This window comes from Erinaceus europaeus, chromosome 9 (genome assembly GCF_950295315.1).
Source record: "Erinaceus europaeus chromosome 9, mEriEur2.1, whole genome shotgun sequence".
Lineage (NCBI taxonomy): Eukaryota > Metazoa > Chordata > Mammalia > Eulipotyphla > Erinaceidae > Erinaceus > Erinaceus europaeus.
The window spans coordinates 118,312,688-118,326,893 of record NC_080170.1 but is presented as its reverse complement, the minus strand read 5'-3'; the positions used below and the strand labels follow the sequence as shown (position 1 = coordinate 118,326,893).

At 46.4% G+C, this 14,206-nt stretch overlaps 1 protein-coding gene and 1 long non-coding RNA gene across 7 annotated transcripts in view; one reads left to right on the top strand and one right to left on the bottom strand.

Moving 5' to 3' along the window:
• Nucleotides 1-14,206, bottom strand: part of LOC132540491 (uncharacterized) — a 493,968-nt gene that overhangs the window by 63,747 nt on the left and 416,015 nt on the right. The gene's annotated exons all lie outside the window — the stretch shown is intronic.
• Nucleotides 1-14,206, top strand: part of TIAM1 (TIAM Rac1 associated GEF 1) — a 447,258-nt gene that overhangs the window by 256,600 nt on the left and 176,452 nt on the right. The gene's annotated exons all lie outside the window — the stretch shown is intronic.

Below are 14,206 nucleotides of genomic sequence, written 5' to 3'. Positions count from 1 at the left end.
AGCAATGAGTTCACTCATCAGTGCTTATTTTAGAGGCGCCTCCCCCAGACTAGGAGCTGTTCTTAGCACTTGGGGTGAATGGGGTGTGTAGGTAGAAGGCAGTCTTCACAGTAAGTAATGGGTTTGCTTTGGGCAAAAAATAGTAGGTAATGGGGAGGGGGCATAGGTGTGCCATTTTAGATAAAGTACTCAGGGTTCAGCCTTTGAAAGGGTAGGATGTTTTTAGAGTGGGAGCAGTTGTCCACTGACTTTTAATGCCATGGCTGAAGCAGAATTGGGGTGGGGGTAAGAAAATACTGCAGAGAATTTGGCATGACACTTGGGACAGGGAAGGAGGAGGGGCCCGAGTTGAGCCTTGCAGGAGGATGCGTTTTCCTGGAAGCTAGAAAGGATGAGAGCACCTACTGGCTGGACATATGTGGAGAGCCTGGATTGACAGCCCAAGGAGCCAGTGACATTGCTCCTGGTAGGCTTACCCGGCAGTGGTGTGTAGAATGTGGAGAAGAAAGGGGCACAGAAGAAGATCCAGGGAGATAGCATAGTGGTAAAGCACAGGACTTGCATGCTAGAGGTCCCAGGTTTGATTTTGATCTGCTGTAACAATATATGCCAGAGCTAAGCGATGCTCTGGGCTTTTTTTTTTTTTTTTTTTAAATGAAACTTTGTAAGACAATCTCTTAAGAGGAGGATTTACCAAGGGTATAGAATTAGGAGAAGTCAAGGGGCTGGGGGTGTATTGTATTGTGAGGTAGTGAGGAGGGCAGGATGATGACAAGGTTTGAGGCACAAACATGAAAGACTTAGAGGGGGGAAAATAGAAGATGGTTCCTTCACAGCAACAGCAGGCCCACTCCCATTTGGACATAACCGGAAGCAACATTTCAACACCGGAGCCATTTTTACTTCTGAGTCCTTTACTTTTAGCACCAGTAAGAATCTCAGCTCCAGTCAGTGGAATTAAAAGACATTAAGAGTAGTGTCATTTTGTTGGGATTCATTGGAGTAGCAGGGAATAAGTCTAGGGGCACAGAAGCTTTGCCTTGGGGTCAAGGAAGGAGACAGAAATGAGCTGGTGCTTTCCAGTGTCTCCATAGCTGCTAGAACAGGTGTTTAGGGGTGAATCGAAGAGGAAAGGAGGTATAATTTTCAAACTAGATAGTTAAAAATCCAGAATGGCGTTGAGCGGTTGGAGGTGATGGGTAGCTGACGTTGGAAATAAATTAGCCCATTCATCCCAAGAAAGGACCAGGGAAACTTGAAGAAAGGCAGGAAGGGAGACATTTATTCGATTCTGTGGAATCAGGCACCAGCCTGACTTAGATCAGTCATGTTGGTGCATAAATGCTTGAGATAACAAGCATTTATTCCCTGATGCAAAAATCCCTTCTCCATTTTCCCCAACTGACTACAGAGTTTACAATCTAGTCCCAGTGGTGCCTAGGAATAGGAAAACAACATTTTAGCGCATACTTGTTCATTCTTTAGTTACTTAGTTACAGATTGTTCCGTGTTCTGAGATTAAGTGTGTGTGTGTGTGGGGGGGGGGGGCATTTGTCTGTTTGCTTGTTTATTTTTGTAAGATAAACTGTTAGTGCAAGTTTGATGAACTCACTTCTTGATTTAGGCCTCTGGGGGGATTGAAACACTAAGGTAACGTGCGGATGAATAGGTACATAGACAGACAGGTAGCCTTAAGATGATTGAAATTTGACGTGGCAGTATTTCTAGCCACGATAGAGTGGCCATTATTTTTAGCCACGATAGAGTGGCCATTATTGCAACAGCATGGAGGAATTCATGACCCATAGTATGATAATTGAACAGGTCCTGGACATGGGCTGCTCATTAGCGTGTCCCATGAGGCCATGCTTCCACACATTCCTCTGCATTAACTTTTCTTTCAAGTCCTGAACTCCGTAGTTCATAGAGAGATAAGACAGTAACTTCCCTTGTTGGACTGAGACACTGGAAAGGCTCCACATGGAAATGACAGTGGTTGAAGTTAGTTCTTGAGCAGGTATGATGTGCTGGCTGCCATTCTGGAAACTTCCACTTCCAGTGTCTGCAGAGTGTCTTCCCAAGTAGATGATGCCACTGTCCCCACGAGACAGCAAGGGAAACTGAGTCACAGCGTGATTCACAGTTGCTTATCTAGAATTGATATTTATTGTGCTGATATTTCCAGGGAAGAGTGTAATAAGAGAATCTTCTAGAGAGAGAACTTTGGACACTGATGTATTTGTTCTGTGAGCATTGTGTGAGAGATGATATTGGGTGGGGATAAAATAATGATAAAATCATAGAGGGCATACTTTACAATTCAACAAGATAGACATTGTTTCAATTTCAAGTCAATTTCTTCATGCTACTCAAACTCAGTGAACTTTTCGTTTCTGTTTTTTATATTTATTTATTTCCCCTTTTGTTGCCCTTGTTGTTTTGTTATTGTAGTTATTATTGTTGTTGATATTATTGTTGTTGGATAGGACAGAGAGAAATGGAGAGAGGAGGGGAAGACAGAGAGGGGGAGAGAAAGATAGACACCTGCAGACCTGCTTCACCACTTGTGAAGCGATCCCCCTGCAGGTGGGGAGCCAGGGGCTCTCGTCTCTATTTTTAGGTTCTCAGTACTGTTGCACTAACAGTTTCATAAGAGAAATTAATTAAAACAACCAACAACGCAATTTTTTAAAATTTAAAGACATCTTCAAACTCCCCTCTTCACATGATTTTAATGTTTTTTAAACAACTTTCCTTTTTATTTTGATAGGACAGAGAGAAATTGAAAGAGAGAGGGAGAGAAAGAGAGAGACCTGCTTCGCTGCTCATGATGCTCCCCCCTCTGCAGATGGGGAGCAAGGGCTTGAACCTAGGTCCTTGCTTATGGTAACGTGTGTGCTCAACTGTGTGCACCACCGCCTGGCCCCTTTAAGACAACTTTATGGGGGCCAGGTGGTGGCGTATGCCTTAGAGTGTGCACACACAAGGACCAGCTTCAAGCTCCTGGTCATATCTGCTGGGGGGAGGTGGGAAGCTGAGAAGCTTCATGAGTGGTGAAGCAGGGCTGCAAGTCTCTCTTTGTCTCTATCCTACACGTAAGTAAATAAATAAATTTTTTAAAAAAAAATAAAACAACTTGGGGGTTAGGTGATAGTACACACGTGGTTAAATGTACACATAGTCTATGCACTCAAGTACCTGCACAGAGGGTCTGGATTTGAGCCCCCAGTCTCCATCTGCAAAGGGGGGATGGCTCCATAGTTGACGAAGCAGGTCTGCAGGTGTCTATGTTTTTCTCTCTTCTTTTTTTCTTTCTTTTTAATATTTACTTATTTTCCCTTTTGTTGCCCTTGTTGTTTAACATTGTTGTGGTTATTGATGTCGTCGTTGTTGTTGGATAGGACAGAGAGAAATGGAGAGGAGGGGAAGACAGAGGGGCGAGAGAAAGACAGATACCTGCAGACCTGCTTCACCGCTTGTGCTTGTGAAGCAACTCCCCTGCAAGTGGGGAGCCGAGGCTTGAACCGGGATCCTTACGCCGGTCCTTGCGCTTTGTGCCATGTGTGCTTAACCTGCTGTGCCACCGCCCGACTCCCACTCTCTCTCTCTCTCCTTTCTATCTTCCCCTCTCAAGTTCTCTCTGTCCTATCCAATAAAATGGAAATAAACAGCCACCAGGACCAGTGGATTCATAGTGCAGGCACTGAGCTCCAGCAGTCACCCTGGAGGCAAAAAAAGAAAGAGAAGGATAAATAAATACATAAAATAGAATGACTGTTGTTTGTTTAGTAGCCATGAGACCTCTCACCTGGAAGAGCACAGACCTTGTGTGTACTAACTTAAACCCCAGTCGCTGTGGATGCTGGAACAGTGTGGTTCTGGCTCTTTCTTATCTTGTCTTTTCCTCCTTCTCACTCTTAAAAAAAAAAAAAAACAGAAAAAGTCTTTTGATATGAAAAAGAACATTTGGAGCAGTGAAGCCCCAGACAAAACTGAATGAATGAATGAATGATTGACTCCCATGTTTCTTCCCACTGTTCCCCCTTTCTCACCTGAAACCACCAATAGCGACAGCACAGTCTTTCTTTGCTTCCAGTGTCTAACTACCGGTGATCAATTGTTCCTCTTCTGGTTCGTAAATTGCTCCGAGGTCTTTGAACTTGGTGGCATTTCAGTATCGTGTTTATATTTCATTTCCAGGGAAATGCCATTCCCCATAGCCCTTCTGCATTTTCTTTCTTTCTTTTTTCTTAGAGATGAACAGGGAAATCAGAACACTCTACCCCAGCAGATGCAGCGCCAGGGATCGGACCTGGGGCCTTGGGCCTGCAAGGCCCGTTGTGCTCTCACGTGGAGCTCTCTCCCCTGGCCTGAGAGTATTTGTAAATCCCTTGTGGAAAACCACTTTGAACCTTGCTCCACCTTGTATGGAACACAGTCCCTCTGCTTGTTTAGGGACTGGGGAAGGGCACCAGTATTCAAAGCAGTGAGAAAAAGCTTTGAAATGGCCTCTTGCACTTATTTTCAACATTCACTGTCCATCTGAAATGCCCACAGTTGTTGAACGTTTTGGGATACAGCTGGCCGCGTATGCCAGGGAGATAGGGAGACGTAAAGGCTCATTTCCAGGGAGATAGGGAGACGTAAAGGCTCATTTCCAGGGAGATAGGGAGATGTAAAGGCTCATTTCGACACACAGCTGCCTTACTTCTGAACGGGTGGAAACCACGTTGGAGTGGAATGCACGCAGGCTTCCGGAAATGCGGGGCATTTGGGCTGTGGCCTCCCATGGCTGAGTGTGAACCCGGAGACTCTGGCTTTGGTTTGGCTGGAAAGTCTTTACGTGCATGTTATCCCTTGGGACTTCACCTTGGACAGCGAGAACTTTTTCAGACAGAGATAGAGAGACAGTGGGGAAAGATACCACAGCACCAGAGCTTACTCCTGGTGGAGGGGGCTGGACTCGACCTGGGTCATGTACAATACAAAGCAGGTGCACTGCCCAGGTGAGCTATGTTGCTGGCATATCTATAAATAATTTTATTTTATTTTTGCCAGTGGATTTACCACTAGGGCTCAGTGTCTTCACCATTCTTGGAAGTTTATCCTTTCTCCTCTTTCTCTCTCTCTCTCTCCCTCTCCCCCCCTCCCTTCCCTCCTTCCTTTCTTCCTTTCTGATGGAGACAGAAATTGAAAGAAAGGGAGAGATAAAGAGAGACACCTAGGGGCCAGGCAATGGTGCCTCTGGTTAAGTACACACATTACAGTGTGTAAGGACCAGGGTTTAAGTCCCTGGTGTTCCCTCTTGCAGGGGGAAAACTTCATGATTGATGAAGTAGAGCTGCAGGTATCTCTCTGCCTCTTTCCTTTTCTTTTCCTATCTCCCCTTCCCCTCTCAATTTTTGTCTCTATCCAATAATAAAGAAATACAAATGCCAGAGAGAGAGAGAGAGAGAGAGAGACCAGCAGCACTGCTTGAGCACTTATGAAGCTTCCCCTCTGCAGGTGAGGACTGGGGGATTTGAACTTGCAACCTTGAACATTGTAACATGTGTGCTCTACCAGATGCACCACTACCTGCTCCTCCCCCCTTTTTCCCCCTGGTTCCAGAGCCTTGTGCATGCAGTATTTCAGTGCTCGCAGGCTGACTTAGTCATTCAGCTGGAAACACACACAGAGGAGTCACAGCTCCAGAGCTTTCCCCAGTGCTGTGTTCACTTCCATATGGTATCAGAGCTTAAGCCTAGACATGTTCATGGCAAGGTATTTGCTTCTGTAAGGCTTCTGAAGTCTATAAATGTTGTTTTTTTTCTCTTGTGCCATGTAGACATCTGAGTAGTACTGTCTTCTTATAGATGATCCTTTCTTGGGCTAGGGAGACAGCATAATGGCTCTACAAATGACTGTCATGCCCAAGGTTCTGAAGTCCCAGGTTCAGTCCCCAGCATCACTGTCAGCCAGAGCTGAGCAGTTCTTTAATGGTTTTCTCTCTCTCTCTCTCTCTTTCTCTCTCATAATGAAATGTATAAATAGATATCCCTTCCACAGTGAAGTTTGAAATGGTGGTCTGTGTATAGACAGGGCCCCCTTAGCTAATTTTTTTAAAAATTTCTTTATTGGAGGATTAATGGTTTACAACCAACACTAAAATACAACAGTTTGTACATGCATAACATTTCCATGTAACAATTCACCTCCCGCTAGGTCCTGCTCTGCCATCATGTTCCAGGACCTGAACCCTCCCCCCACCCCAGAGTCTTTTACTTTGGTGCAATACACCAACTCCAGTCCAAGTTCTGCTTAGTGTTTTCCCTGCTGATCTTGTTTTTCAACTTCTGCCTGTGAGTGAGATCATCCCATATTTATCCTTCTGTTTCTGACTTATCTCACTTCACATGATTCCTTCAAGCTCCATCCAAGATGGGGTGAAGAAGGTGAAATCACCATTTTTAAGAGCTGAGTAGTATTCCATTATGCATGCAGACCACAACATACTCCCTTAGCTCCATTAAGAGTGAAGTCCTGCCTCTGGCTGAGTAGTCGACATTCCCCACACCAATGGGGCATGGGATTCTGGGTATTTGGGACACCTGGAGCTTCTTGACCAAGTAGGGACGGCAGGCAGGCTGGGCCACATAGCTATGTGTGTGTGTTTGTGTGTGGTGGAGAGGGTGTCATCACCCAGCCTGCCGAACCACCCAGGGAGTCGGCAGCATTCCCCAGTGGTTATGCGGGTACAGGAACCCCAGAGTCTGCAGACCCTTCTCAGATGGGTCCAGTGACCTTCTAGGAGTCAGGTACGCCAGCCGGGACCGCGGCAGGCTGGCCTGAGCAGATAAATGAGCAGGTCTGACGAGGAGGTGAGTGTCTCCTGGAGGGTGGGATTCTGAGTTCCAACAGAGACACTTCATCTTTCTGTAAAGGGGTGGGGGGTTGGCGGTAAGGGCCTAGACTGTCAGGAGATGCACTCTGGATGTATTTGTTTACTCATCTTATTTATCTGACAATTTATTTTTGTTACTGTGGTTATCTCTGGGACTTCTTGATGTGTGCGTAACTCCATTGTTCCTGATGTGCATGCCCCCCCCCCCCCCCCCCCCCGCCAAATGCCACCAGGGTTATTGCTGGGGCTTAGAGCTGACACTGTGAATCCACTGCTCATGGCGGCCCATTTTGACCTCTTTGTTTGTTTTTCCTTTCTATTATACTTGGTAGGACAGAGAGAAGCGATAGAGAGGGAGAGAGAGGGCTGGGGAGATAGCATAATGACTATACAAAATGACTCTCATGCCTGAGGCTCCAAAGTCTCAGGTTCAATCCTTAGTATCACCAGAAGCCAGAGCTGAGCAGTGCTCTGTTCTTTCTGTTTTTCTTGTTCCCATTAATATAAAATTAAGTATTTGTTTTAAAAAAAAAGTGGGGGGGAGAGAAAGATAGACATCTGCAGACCTGCATCACTGCTCATAAAGTTTGGGATGGGGGGGCTTGAACCTAGGTCCTTGCACATGGTAATAATTGTGCTGCCAGCCCCTCATTATTTTTAAAAATTATTTTAATGAGAAAGATACAGAAAGACTAGATAGATAGACAGACAGACAGACAGACAGACAGACAGACACCAGACCACTCTTCAGCTCTGGCTTATGGTGGTGTTGGGGATTGAACCTGGGACTTCTCAAGCATGAGAGTCTTATGTTGTCTCCCTAATCTGGTCTTTTTTCTTTTTTCTTTTTTCTTTTTTCCCTCTAGATAAAAAGCTAGAGAATGATAGACAGACAGGAGATAAAAAGGAGGGAAAGAAAGAGAGAGAGAGACCACAGCATACCTTTACTGTTTGTGAAGCTTCCCTCCCAGCAGTTGCTTGAGAGAGAGAGAGAGAGAGAGAGAGAGAGAGAGAGACTAAAGCCCCAGTCCACCATCCACAGAGGTCCCTTGGTGCTGTCCATTGCGCTCCTGGGACATGCTGGGAGTAGAAACCAGGGACTCATGTAGTGTAAGGCATATGCTTTATCCACTGGGCCACTTCTTGGTCCCCAAAGACATATTTTTTGAGGGTTGACCTGTTAGGTCTCTGTTGCCCTCATCCTCTTTCATTGCCTCTGCTCCATCCCTTAAAAAAATGTGTATATATATAATGTATATATATATATATAATGTTTATTGAATAGAGACAGCCTAAATTGAAAGGAAGGGGGGAGACAGAGAGGGAGAGAGACATCTGCAGCCCTGCTTCACCGCTTGTGAAGTGAACCCCCTGCAGGTGGGGAGCTGGGGGCTTGAACCAGGATCCCTATGCTGGCCCTTGCGCTTCACGCCATGTGCATTTAACCCTCTGCACTACCGCCCAGCCCCCTCCTTTTTTCAAATTGTATTTATTTATTATTGGATAGGGTCAGAGAGAAATTGAGAGGGGTCAGGGAGACAGAGGGAAAGAGACAGAGAGACACCTGCAGCCCTGCTTCGCCATTCGTGAAGCTTACTCCCTGCGTTTGGGGACCAGGGGCTTGAACCCGGGTCCTTGCACACTGTAATGTGAGCACTTATTAACCAGGTGCACCACCTTCTGGCCCCTTTTGCTCTGTCCCTTATTTTTAGGTTTAAACTCTTGGCAAAAGAGGGCAGAGGTCAGACTTGACTATGAATTTTGCAGGAGGTGGGGTGGGAGGCATAGCCCATTGAACACATACATTACCACGCACAATGATCTGGGTTCAAACGTCTGCACCCCACCTGCAGTGGCAAAGATTCACAAGTGGTGAAACCTTGATGCAGGTGCCTCTCTATCTGTTTCTCTATCTCTGCCTCTCTTCTTAATTTCTCTCTGTCCTATCAAATAACAGAGAGAGAGAGAGAGAGAGAGAGGAAGAAAAAAAAAGAAAAAAATGGCCACCAGGAGCAGTGGATTCATTGTGCAGACACTGAGCCCCAGTGATAATCCTGAGGACAATTAAAAAAAAAAAGCTGTCCAGGGAGCAGCAGGGCTGCCACATGATAACAGAAAAGGCAGCTGGGTGACTGGGGTCCCACCTCCATCACCCACCAGGCTTCTAACTTTGAAAGCTCCAGCATCTCACCTGCTAGTCCAGGAGGTGACTGTGAAGTCCCGTCCTCTGCTGGAATCATGGGAATCACAGAACAACTAAGCTGATGTCCACCTTTTATTTGTTCTGGGATCTCCCTCCTTTGGATGGGGACATTTTCCCATGTAGATTACCTGCTTTCCAAAGAACTCTCCCACTTCTTTGTATTTCAGAGGGGAGCCCTAAACATCGAATATAAATCTAGGCATTTGGTAAATTCAGAAACTTCTCATAGCTCTACTTTGTGTGGTCTCGGCTAACCAGTTTGTTGTTAAAATTCGGAAGGCTCTTGCCGGGCGGGTCTAGCTTCACGGGCGGGTAACAGAGACGCGGAGACAATGGCTGGGCAGGGAAGCTGTATTTCTTTATTTAGGAACAACGATTCATAAACTAAGACAAACTAATCACCAAACAGAACTCTGCTGTCTCTTTGCCGCGGCGCAAGCACTCTCCCTTACTCTGGAACTCTGAAACTCTGTCCAACTCTGTCACTCTGGAACTCTGGCGGGGTTCCTCGGGGCGGGGCCAAGCGGGCAGGCGAAATTTAACTGGACTGATCCAATTCTCTTGGTGGGGGAGAACTAGAACCCAATGTAAAGCATACAACACCAGTTACTTACTGTTTTTTTTTAATGTTTTTAAAAATATTTTATTAATTTATTGGCTATATAGTAGAGAGAAATGGAGAAGGGGAAAGGGGCATACAAAAAAAAGAGAGAAAGACCTCTAGCCCCGCTTCACCATTCATGAAGCTTCTCCCCTGCAAGTGGGATCTGGGGCTTGAACCCAGGTCCTTGTATAATGTAACCTATATACTTAACCAAGTACACCATTGCTTGGTCCCATTACTTTTTTTTTTTTTTTTGCCTCCAAGGTTATTGCTGGAGCTTGGTGCCTGCACTATGAATCTACTGCTCCTGGCGGCCATTTTTTCATTGTTGTTGTTGTTATTGTATTATTTTTGTTGTTGGATAGGACAGAGAGAAATTGACAGAGGAGGAGAGAAAGATAGACACCGGCAGACCTGCTTCATTGCTTGTGAAGTGACCCCTCTGCAGGTGGGGAGCCAGGGGCTCGAAGGGAATTCTTGTGCTGATGCTTGCACTTTACACCATGTGCGCTTAACCTGAGGTGCTACAGCCTGGCCCCCTGACTGTTGTCTTGTTTTCAAAAGGAAACAAGTGTCAGTGGGTTGACCACAGCATTTTCCTGTTTTTATAAAGGAGTTGGATATTCTCTTTCTTCCTTCCTTTCTTTCTTTCTTCTTTTGTAAACTTTCTCCTTTCTTTTATTTGACAAGTCAGAAGTAAATTGAGAGGGGATATATATATATATATATATATATATATATATATATATATACTAAAGTTTAGATAGATAGATAGATAGATATATTCAGCAGCACTCCTCCACTGCTTGTGAAGCTTTCCACCCTGCAGGTGGGGACTGGAGGCTTGAACCCAGGACCTTGTGATGGTCAAGTGTGTACTCAACTTGTTGAGCCATTACCTGGCTCCTGTTTCGTTTTTTTTTTTTTTCACCAGCTCTGGTTTATGGTGGTCCTGAGGTGGACTGAACCCTGAACCTGGGGCCTTAAAGCTTCAGGCATCTGAGTTTACTGTTGTTGGCCCCTCACTATGCCATTGCTCCAGCCTGGATCTGGGTTCTTCTTGCCCTGGAACTGCAGAACACTGGGATCAGCACTCACAGACCTTCATCTGAGTCCCACTCAGAGTCTCTTGGCCTCTAAAGGCCGTTGGAAAGGTAGTTGAGTCCTTCAACACTGAACTCCCTCCTGATTCTGCTCCCTTCTTTTGTTCTCCCTTCTGTTTTTGTTTTTAAAAAGCTTTATTTACTTATTGGGTAGAGAAATTGAGAGGGAAGGAGGAGATAGAGGAGCGACAGAGACACCCACAACCCTGCTTTTCACCTCATGGGAAATTTCCCCTCTGCAGGTGGGGTCCTGGGGGCTTGAACCTGGGTCCTTGTGTATTATAACATGTCCACTCAATTGGGAGTGTCACTGTCCAACCTTTATTCTTTCCTGAAAGAAGGAAGTTTTAGTTTAGAACAATTTCTGAATAACAGTGATCCGGGAGGTGACAACCGTGGATGAAGTGTTATACTATCAAGCATGAGTTCCTGAATTCAGTCGCTGGCAGCACGTGTACCAGAGTGATGTCTGGTTCTCTCTCTCTCTCTCCTTCTATCTTTCTCATTAATAAATAAATGAAACTGTCTAAAAAAATTCTGAATAACATTAAGAGTGGCAGAAATTGTCCAGATGGATCCCATACATCTGGTCAAGGTGATAATTGCTGGTGAAGCTGCTCTCTATCCCCTCAGATTTTTTTTTCCCCAAAGGTAAGCACCACAAGGATTTAGTGCGCATATAAGTCTGTGAAAGGATTGCCATGCTGAGCTAATTAGCATGCCCAGCCCCTCATGTAACTACCATTGTGTGTGTGTGTGTGTGTGTGTGTGTGTGTGTGTACTCAGTGAGCACACTTAAGTCCCACTCTCTTAGCAAATTTCCTGTAGACTAGACCATATGATTAGCTGCAGTCACCATGCTGGGCCTTGTGCCCTACCCCCTCCTCAAGCTCATTGCCTTCCATCAGGAAGTTTGCTGCCTTTAACCACCACCACCCTCCCATTTCTCACTCCCCACCTCCAGACTCTGGCTGCTGCCATTGTCTTTTCTGGTCTTACAAAGATTCACCCTGTCAGATAACATGCAAAAGTGAGATTGCAGAGTATTTGTCTCTCTGTGTCTTTTCTTGCTTTTGCCTCATGCGGCCGGGTTCATTGGCTCACTTGCTGCGCGTGTTTATGACGCAGGTGGTTTTTGAGGTCCCCGGCTGAGAATGGATTAAGCGTGATGCGGTTGCGTTTATTCTGCCCCATTAGCTCTCAGCCAAGATTGGAGAGCACAGCATTTGTTTTCCTGGCAGTCTAGAATACTCTGTTAGTCTTTCTGTTGTGAGCCGTATTTGTTACTTAAAGCTCAGGGCTGGCTGAGCACACATGTTAGCAGGCACAAGGACCTTGGTTCAAGTCCTTAGTCCCCATTTGGGGAGGGGGCTTCATCAGTGGTACAGCAGTGCTGCAGATGTCTATCCTTCTTTCTTTCTCGCCCTTTCTATCTCTCTCTGTCTTTCACTCTCTATCAAAAAAGAAAGGAAAGGGTCAACAGGAACAGTGGCATCATGAAGGTGTGGGGTCCCAGTGGTGACCCTGTTGGGAGAAACAAAAAAATAAGAGGGACGGGGGAGGAAGAGGGAGTGGGAGAGGGAGAAAAGCACCACCAGGAGAGTTGGACTCATTGTGCAGGCACTGAGCCCCAGCAATAACCCTGTGGCAAAAATAAAATAATTCTTTCCAGGTCGCAGCAGGGCTGCCATGTGATAACAGGAATGGTAGCTGGGAGCCTGGGGGCCCCACTTCCGTCACCCACCAGACTCCTGACTTCCTAAGTTCTAGCATCTTCATCTGCTACTCCAAGAGAAATTCTCTTTCTGGGGCCAGGCAATGGGCCAGCCAGTAGAGCAAACACAGTGCCATGAACAAGGACCCAGGTTCAAGCCCTGGCCCCCACCTGCAATGGAGAAGCTTCATGAGCAGTGAAGCAGGGCTGCAGGTGCCTCTTCCTCCATCTCCCCTTCCCTTTCAATTTCTGTCTATCCAAAGTAAATAAATATTTAAAAAGATAATCAAAGGGGACAGTAAAAGCTCGAGGATGGTCAAGCTCCTTCCCATCCACCCCCCACGTAACACCTTGCCATCTGTTCTAGGTCAGACTCATCTTCTTCCTCTTGTCTTTTGAGAGAAGTCAGCCTCATTTCTCATCTATCAGTACTGCTCTCCAATTCTGATGTTATTCCCCTTCTGTGATTACTCCCATTATTTAATGACTGTTTACTGAAAGGCCAATAGACACTTAAGGAATTAAGACTCTGACTGAAGATTAGACCTGACCATGGCCCAGAAATCTTCAGCCTGAGAGTTGGGGCAGTTTTCTGGGAGCCCTGAATGCTTCAGAGCGTGGAAAGGATATCCCACAGCCTCTTGGTAGTTGCCCCAAACTGTCACTTGGCCCTGTGGGCAGTGAAGAGCTTGCTCTGAGCTCCTGGCACCCTGGCTTTAAGGTAACTGGAGAGCCTGCCTTGGAGCCAGTGGGGGTGTATGGGGGGGGGGAGCAAAGACTATGCAGCTCCCTCAGAGTGAGAGGCCACTTGTTTTCCAGAAGCAGAGCTGAGCAGAGCAGGCGGGCTAGGCTCCCAGCTCCTGGGCAATGGGTCCTTGCTGGGTGAGTGTGTGAATGGGCGAGGCAGGGCTCTAGCTAGCTTTAGTCACTCCATGATGACAGCAACTGGTGTCCGTGCCAGAGACCCACTTCTGTACTGTAACCTTCTACCTTCGGAGCAATGAGGTCATCAGCCCCCCTCCCTTGGCGCAGAGCCCAGGACATAGCTTGACAGAGGCAGAGGAAGCAGTGGCTTAGCTGACTTCCCAGTCAGTTAATTATCTGAGCTGGATCGATGAGAAGCAATTTGCAGAGCACCTTGATTCTTTGGTTATTGTAGAACATTCCAGATTAGTCTCTTTCACAGAGATGTGGCTTATGCTTGTGTGTGTGTGTGTGTGTGTGTGTGTGTGCATTTAATTTATTTATTGGATAGAAACAGAGGTATTGGGGGCTGAGTGGTGGCACACTTGGTTGAGTGCACATGGACCCAGGTTCAAGCCCCCCAGTTGGCACCTGCAGGGGGGAAGCTCCATAAGTGGTGAAGTAGAGCTGCAGGTGTCTCTCTGTCTCTCTCCCTTTCTACCCCCCTCTCAATTTCTGTCTCTGTTCAATAAATAAATAAAGAAACAGACATCAAGAGGGGACAGGTGAGAGAGATGGAAAGACATCTGCCATATTGCTTCACTGCTCTTGAAGCTTCCCCCTGCAGGTGGGAATCTGGGGTTTGAACCTGGGTCCTGTGCTCTCAGTTGGGTGCACTGATGCTGCCTTTTATGCTTTCTGAGTCTCTCTCTCTCTCTCTCTCTCTGGGAAGGTGGGTCTTTCCAAGTCCAGAGGTTGAAGATGGAGGGGTCATTGGTCTGACCGAGGTGGGGGC